Source organism: Chrysochloris asiatica, unplaced genomic scaffold (genome assembly GCF_000296735.1).
Source record: "Chrysochloris asiatica unplaced genomic scaffold, ChrAsi1.0 scaffold00052, whole genome shotgun sequence".
Taxonomy (NCBI): domain Eukaryota; kingdom Metazoa; phylum Chordata; class Mammalia; order Afrosoricida; family Chrysochloridae; genus Chrysochloris; species Chrysochloris asiatica.
Window position 1 is genome coordinate 13238880 of NW_006408570.1, and position 8223 is coordinate 13247102.

General features: G+C 44.3%; 1 pseudogene; it reads left to right on the plus strand.

The window, feature by feature from the left end:
- The first annotated feature begins 299 nt into the window (after positions 1 to 299).
- Positions 300 to 8223, plus strand: part of LOC102830973 — a 49214-nt pseudogene continuing 41290 nt past the window's right edge.

Consider the following 8223-nt stretch of genomic DNA (forward strand, 5'->3'; position numbering starts at 1 on the left):
GTCTGATGGTGCAGAATGTGTGGTTCTCTTGTTCTCCACACTCTTTAAATCTGAACTGACTCAACGGCACTTAATAAACAATAACAACAAACTCAAAGAAAATGAATAAACCTCATAAATATAAAATCAAAGATTTAATAGACATTAAAACAACAGCATTGAAGAAAATGACATGAAAACCCACAAACAAAATTAACCCAGCATAGAAGATTCTATGGAACAGAGAAACCAGTGGCATCATACACACAAAAAACAGCCAAGTTAAAGGATAATGGTGAATTTGTGAAACACCTTACACCATGAATCTGGAGGACATGATGGTGAGTGATATCAGACAATCACAAAAGGACAAATATTGTAAATTCACCAAATTGTTTGCATAAAATATTTCCAAAGAGTTGATTTTTAAATATTTTACTTTTTTTTCTGTTTTGTTTTGTTTTCAGTAGGCTAATGATTTTCATTAATGTATTTGTAATTTTTGTGACTTTAATAGCTTCTACCAAGATTAAATAATTTCAAGAGATTAAACTCTTTTCTCAAATTTTAAAATAATGATAATAATGGAATTTTCTCACAAACTTTTTGAAGACCCCTTTATATCTCTGTTTATCAGCACCTATGTGGGTTAGTGCGCCAGACTGCAAAGCCGTTTGAACAACAAGGTTGGCGGTTCAAGCTCATCAGCTGCTCCTTGGAAACGCTATACAAGGTCGCTATGGGTAGGAATCGACTCGATGGCATTTAACAACAACAACAAATGTCTATGCAAGGAGTTCTGGTAGCATAGTGGTTATAAATTGGTCTGCTAACCTCAAGGTCAGCAGTTTGAAACTGCCAGTCGTTCCGCAGGAGAAAAATGAGGCTTTCTGCTCCCGTAAAGATTTACGCCTCAGAAACCCTATGCAGGGTTGCTATGAGTCAGAACTGACTCGCCAGCACACCACCACCACTACCACTATGTCTATGCAGGGAGATAAAGGCAATAGAATTTACCACATTTATAATTTAGAGGACCTGCCATGGACCTTAGAGTCCTGGTATGGCACTGTAGGGTAAACACTGGACTGCTAACCTCAAGGTTAATGATTCAAACCCACCAGCTAGCTGTTCCTTGGAAACCCTATACAGGGTCACTATGCATCGGAACTGACTGGACGGCACTTAACAACAACAGCAACCATGGCCCTTGAGCCCTGGTGTGGCACTATAGGATAAGCACTGGACTGGTAACCGCCAGGTCGACACTTCAAACCCAATAGCCACTTTTGGAAACTCTACATAGGGTATCTATAAGTCAGAACTGACTTAGTGGCACTTAACAACACCAACTATGGACCTTGCTTGATTTAGGACCATATATACTTATTCTCTTATTAGATCCTCACAGCCACGCTGTGATGTAGATATTATTTTCACCACTGTACAGATTTTCAAACTGAGAATCAGAGTATATTAAAATCCCATTGCTAATAAGTAGCAGAAATGGGATTTGAACCCAAGTCTGTGTGACTCCAAAGTCCATGCATGTTAAAGAAAACTTGAGCCACCAGGTTCAAATAACAATAACGTTTTTATTCTATTTTGTATTTGGGTCAACTATCCCAGAAGCAATGTTTTTTGTTTTTTGGCACTTAAACTTGGCATGTACTCTGTCTTAGCCAAGAATTGCAAGCTTTGTCTTGTCCACACATGGATCTGATTTTGAAATAGGCAAATTGTAGCCATCCAAAACTAGCTTTGCTACAATTCATAAGCCATGTTTATTTTCTCAAACTCTGGAATACATTCCTCTATAAACAAATCTCCCAGAGGCAGTACAAGAATTAGGGAAGTGGGGTTCCCTCACCTTTAGGTGAGGGACTTGGGAGGACAGTGTGGTTGTTGTTAAGTGCCACTGAGTTGGTTCTGATTCATAGCGATGTTGTAATAGGGTTTCTGTGGAGCAGCTGCTGGGTTGCAATCACTGACCTTGTGGTTCAAACCAACCTTGCCGTCCAGTGCTTGTCCTACAGAGCCACACATCAGGACGTCCAGCAGGACAGTAGAACATTGCAAAAGGCTCTGCAGGAAAACCAGTGGGTAAGAGACCTTGCTGCACTTGGTGAGCTCCTACAATGACTTAGGTCTTTTATTTAAGGTGAGTAATGCTCACCTTCACGGTTGATCTAGAACAATAGCAGCCAGTAATGCTCTTTTGCAGCTCCCACACTGCCAGAGGTTTAGGAAAGGGCCTTGTTGTTGTACCATCAAGTCAATTCTGACTCCTAGCAACCCGTTTTGTCAGAGTAGAACTGCCCTCTAGGGCTTTCAAGGACCACATTGCCAGGTCTTTTTTGCCATGAAGTGGCTCAGGGGTTCGAACCTCCAGCCTTTTGGTTAGTAGCTAAGTGCTTAACCAATGAGCTACCAGGACACTTTGCTAAAGGCTATACTAAAGATTGAACTTCTGGTGTGGCACTGTGGGTTAATGCACTGGACTGCAAAGTTGGTTTGAACCTTAAGGTTGATGATTCAAGCTCACCAGTCGCTCACCAGAAACCCTATACAGGTCGCTATGGGTCAGAACTGACTTGACAGCACTTAACAACAACAATACTAGAGATTAAGTTGTGGGGTTTTTTTGTTTTGATTTTTACTTTCTCCTTGATACCTGTTCCCCTAAAGGTTTATATTATTCCTCCTCTGAAATTTTGCCTGAAGTCTTCAATTGAATGTTGTTGTTAAGTGCTGCCGAGTCAAATCCGACCCATAGCAACCCTGTATAGGGTTTCCAAGGAGCAGCTGGTGAGATTATGTGGCATGAATTCCAGCCTTCTCTAATCTGAGACCAGAACAACTAGATGGTGCCTGGCTACCACTATCAACCACACTAACCAAGAACCCAAGAGAAGGTCCCAGTTAGAATGGGTACAAAATTTAGGACTAAATTTAAAGTAAACAAACAAACAAACCAGACATACTGGTTGGAAAGACATTGGAACCCCTGCGGCTATAGCCGTGAGACAACCTTCTAATTTGAAACACAAGACAATCTCAGAGGCCATCTGTCAGCAAACTAATTGTTAGTTGTGGTTAAGTGCCACAGAGTTGGTTCTGACTCAAAGCCGCCTGGTATAGGGCTTTCAAGGTGTGGCTGGGGAGTTTAAACCACTGACCTTGCAGTTCAAACTGACCTCTTGGTCCAGTGCCTTATCCTGCAGTACTAAGGAGACTATTAAAAAAATAATACCAAACATGAAGAACACGCTCTTTAGAATATTCAACTAGGTGAAACCAAAAGGGCAACATTTGCCCAAAACTAAAGATGAAAAGGTAGGGAGGGACAGGGAATCTGGATGAATGGAAAGGAGGAACCCAGAGAGGAAATGGGAGACCACTGACACACTGTGGGGATTATAATGTGTCACAGAACAATTTGTGAATGGGCTACTAATTAGAAATAGAATTTGCTATGTAAACTTTCACCTAAAGCCCAATAAAATGTTTAGATAGAGATTACGTGTGGCATTGGTGGGTCTGTGGTAGAAAACTCAGCATCCATATGAAAGACCCAGGCCTGAGTGCTGGGACAGGCACCATAGGCTGACAGGGGAGGCCTGTGCTAGGGGTCAGCAGAAATTCCAGGCTAAGATGGGCTAGGAAGAGAGGCCTCACAGTCTACTTCCAAAAGTCACCAAATAAAAAACCGTCTGGATCACAAAGGTCCACTGCTCAATCATAGGTATGGTCCAGAAAAGCAGAACTTCATTCCCTCCTGCCTGGACTCACCGGAAGTTGGAGGCTGACGCAAGGCTGGCTTGAGGCAACTACCAATATCAAAAGACCGTGTGTCAGGCAGTTATTGCTGCATTGCAATCCATCCCATGACTCAATGGCATCAAGCAATGAGCATGTGGTTTGGCTGGGGGATTCTGCTCCACACATCTCTCACTCTACTGAGACCTACCGGCCTCCTGGGCCATCTTCTTGTGGTAATAAGGAACCCAAGTGGGTCAGCACACCTATGTATGTTGTGTCTGCAAATATCCCATTCACCAAGTCTAGACAGAAGTCCACATTCCGCATCAATGGAATGGGATGATTACAATGGGAAGGGGAAGGACTGAATATCTGTGGAACAATAACCCTAACAAGTGGGGTGATATCCACCTACAAAAGTTTCTAAGAAATCTATATATGTATAACTAAGTAAGTATAGTAATTGTCAGCCTTTTTTGAATGTTTATTATATGGCAGACTGCCTAGGTGGTACAAACAATCAGTGTACTTGGCCGCTAACTGTCGGGGACCTGCCTCGACACAGATGTTTGGTTCACGAGGAGGGGATATCTGGCGGCGATAGGGATAGCAAAAGAGACACAGAGACACAACAAGAGAGACAAAGAGACACCCCGAAACCAGAGTGGATGCATCACCGGTGGGCAGACTTTGGACCACAGGCATCGTGGCCTCTGCAGGCAGCAACACACTGCTGTGCAAACTGTACTGCATGCCCTCCAAGCTGTAATGCACACCTGGGTCGGCCTGCGCCTCCGTTTTATTTAGGGGAGGTACTTTGCACAAAGCTGGGTGGGACTAAGACAAGGTACAGCTAACATACGTAATTTTCCAGACATTCAGGCACCTTCACATTGTACTTCGCAGGTTCGAATGTCACAACCGCAACTTGGTTTCTCAAGCTTAATTAACATACCTTTTAGCACCTAGCCTCAAATGGGGGAAGGAGAAGGAGGATTGGGAGGATTCCCATTGTGTTGGCTGCCTGGGCCAGGTTTGCAGGAAGAAGCGAGGCACCTAGGTGAATGGGCTGCACCTGGAAACCTTTAGGCAAGGCAGTCCTATTGTCCTTAGAACAAAGAACCGGGGAGCCACCCATTTTACTTTGACTGAATTCTTTGAGGGAAGAACTTTGCCTGTTTGGAATTTTACAGTCTTGGCTTTTAGGAAAATATCACATTTATCTGTGGCCATCAGGGCTCCATGTAAGCAATTAATAACAAACCTAACTGGATACTAAGATAAAAAACAGCTTGCTATGACTGCCAGGTGGCTAGAGTCTGTTCCTCAGAGCCTGCGCCCTGTATGGTCTGCAACACTCGGGCCCACAGGGCCTCAAACTCCTGACCGGGTCTACACGGTCTGCAACAGCTAACTCAAAAGGTTGGTGAGTCAGTCCACCAGAAGTGTCTCAGAAGAAAGTCCTGGCAATACACTTCCAAAAAAAAAAAACCCAGTCATTGAAATGCTGTGGAACACACTTCTACTCTGACTCACATGGGCTCACCATGAGTCAAAGCTAACTTGAAAGAAACTGGTTCTACTGGATACTGGCATATTCTAAACAAATGGTAGTGATGCTTGTCCACAATTACTATTGCTAAATATATGAAAAGAGTCCCTCAGTGGCTCTGGTTAAGTGCTTAACTACTAGCTGAAAGGTTGGTAGTTCAAACCACCCAGAGACACTTTGGGAGCTAGGCCTGGAACAGTCAGTTCTACTCTTCACACAGCTGTAATTGACTCACAACAAGAGATGCATTAGATGGTCTCATGAACATAAATCACAGGCTGCCAGTTCAGTTGTGCAAGCTGGGCATGGGCTGCCTTCCCCATCCACATGAACCACACTGCTTAGTGACATCCTGGGAACCCCCTACACAAATTATAGGCTTGGCTTTTATTACGAATAACAGCAAAGTCATACGGTACTTTTCTTGGGTTAGGCACAGCAGAGGTCCCCAAAGGAAAAAATTCAGTGGCAAAAATACCTGTGTTTTAAAGAAGGGTGCTGGACTCTCTGGGCAAAACTTACTGACTATATAAAACCCCAAGATTTCTGCTTTTCTGAACCCATCACTCACCTCCAAGTGATTCATTTTAGGTGTTAGTAGTGAAGGTACTTGGGAGAAAGGTGCCCTGGAGTCCTAGGAACTTCCATTCTTCAAGTCAAGTGGGGAGGGGGAAACTAAAAGGTGGTAGTCCCAGAGCATTTGGGTGGATTTCTTGGAGTTGGAAAGGCACAGAGCTGGGAAATGTTCACGAGAGGAGTGCCAGCTGTTCCAGTTCCTGACAGCTGAGGGAAAGGAGTGCTGCAGAGGTCTGAGCCTACATACCACCTCCATATCCACCACGGAGTCACGTTTCACAGGGCCAGATGGGCACAGTGGAAACAGAGCTGGATTATCTTCAAACTTATTTTAAGGGCAAAAGGTCTGCCTTCCAGCATAGATGAGCACAGACCTGGGAGTAGGTTTGACATGTGTGTGTGTCAGGTGCTCTATCCACAAAATTAGAAGCTAGGGGTGGGACTTTAGGTGTGGGCCGCAGGAGCAATGAATGCATCACTGCAGCTCCACAGGGTCTTAAAAGAACCTACAAACGCATGAGAGGGTACCTGGGCCACTCACGACAGCTCTTTCTAAAGGTCCCAGTCAGGTAGCTAGTTTCTGCCCTCTCTCTGGCTTTGCATCCCACACCTCTCCCTGAAGGGTTCAGAGGTAGGCAGAAGATGATAGATAGGGGTGAGGAATTTACTGAAAACAGAGGCACTGATCACGCCAGTCAAGGTTCATATGGATAATCATTATAGGACCATCTCAGAAGCAGGAAAAGATGATCCTAGGACCCTCAAGAAAGAAGAGCCATGAGGAGAGCTTGAGATCTCTACCTGGAAAAGTGGAGGTAGAGCCTGCCCATTTGCAGGCTTCCCAGCCTGTGGACTGAGTAAAACTGAGTGTCTATGGGCAGGAAGCTGGTTTGCAGACTGTGCTCTTCGAACATTTATAGACAGGAGCATTGGAACACTTGCCTAGGAAGAGTAGAGGCTGAGAGGCCAAACACAAGAACAAGGCATGCCTGCAAGATAGCGGAGAACAGGTGTTTCTGTTGCATACTGCATTGTATCTGATCCTGAAGTCACTTCTCCAACAAACCCATGGAGTCCTGGTATAGCGTTATAGGCTAGGCACTGGACTGCTAACCAGCTGTTCAAAGCCAACAGCTGCTCCTCAGAAACCCTATACCAGGTTAGTGTAGTGGGTTACGAGTCAGACTACTAACTTCAAGGTCAGCACTTTGAAGCTACCAGCTGCTCTGTGGAAGAAAGATGAGGCTTTCTGCTCATGTAAATATTTACAGCCTCAGAAACCCTACGCAGGGTCATTATGAGTTGGCACCAACTCCACAGCACATAACCACCACCACCATGAGTCAGAAGTGACTTGACAACACTTAACAACAATAACAACAACAAGCCACATAATCATGAGTATTGTCTGTGTGATCACTGCAGTGGATTGTTGAACCCAGCTGTGCAGTAGGGAGTGCCATGGGAGGAGGGATGCTTGGTGTCAGACTAGGATAAAGTAAGTTGAAGGGTCAAAGCATGTCTGACCTCTGCCACATAGGCATCAGCCTTGTGCTGATGTGAGTTTGATTCTTCTTCCCCCTCATGAAGCCAGAGGAAGTCAGACATGCTGGAACTACAGTAAAAGCTGTGATTTTCTGGCCATAATAAACTAGAAATTTCTGGTTTATGGCACAGCCTTCATGGTGCAGTGGCTAAACACTCTACCAGTAATCAAAAGTTTTGGTCATTCTCAGCTTCAGGAGAAAGATGTGGCAGTCAGCTTTTGTAGACATTACAGGCTCAGCACTTCTACTTCTGCTCTGTCCTATTAAGTCTCTAGGAGTTGGAATTGACTCAATCAATAGCAGTGGATTTGATGTTTGGTTCCATTTTCCATGAGCATAATGTGTTCCTGGTGATGACCAGATGGCAGACTCTGAAGCTCTTTCCTGTTCTCTAACCACCTGAGTTCTAGGGTTGTCAAAATGGGGTGTGAAGTATACAGTGCCACATAGAAAGTCTTCAAATGATTGATTTAAAAAAAAAAACTTTATTGTGAATTATGTGATAGTTTACATGAGAGAACATTAGTTTTACATTCATCCTATAGTATATCATTTCATTGCTTTGGTTACAATCCCATCCATGCATCATCAACCAACCAAAGGGAATACATTGCAAGCCTGCCCCCTGGTCATCAGCACACAGCCCCTCTTCCTCCTGTGTCTAAAGTCCCCAACACTTCCATCTCTCCACGTCATCGTCTCTGCCTCCATCTCAGGCATCACTGCTTCTCTGGGTAGGGTCCTGCTCTCCACTCTTCTCCCTTGATGGTCTCAGGGACCTCCGCTCTTAGGTTGAAAAGTTAATCA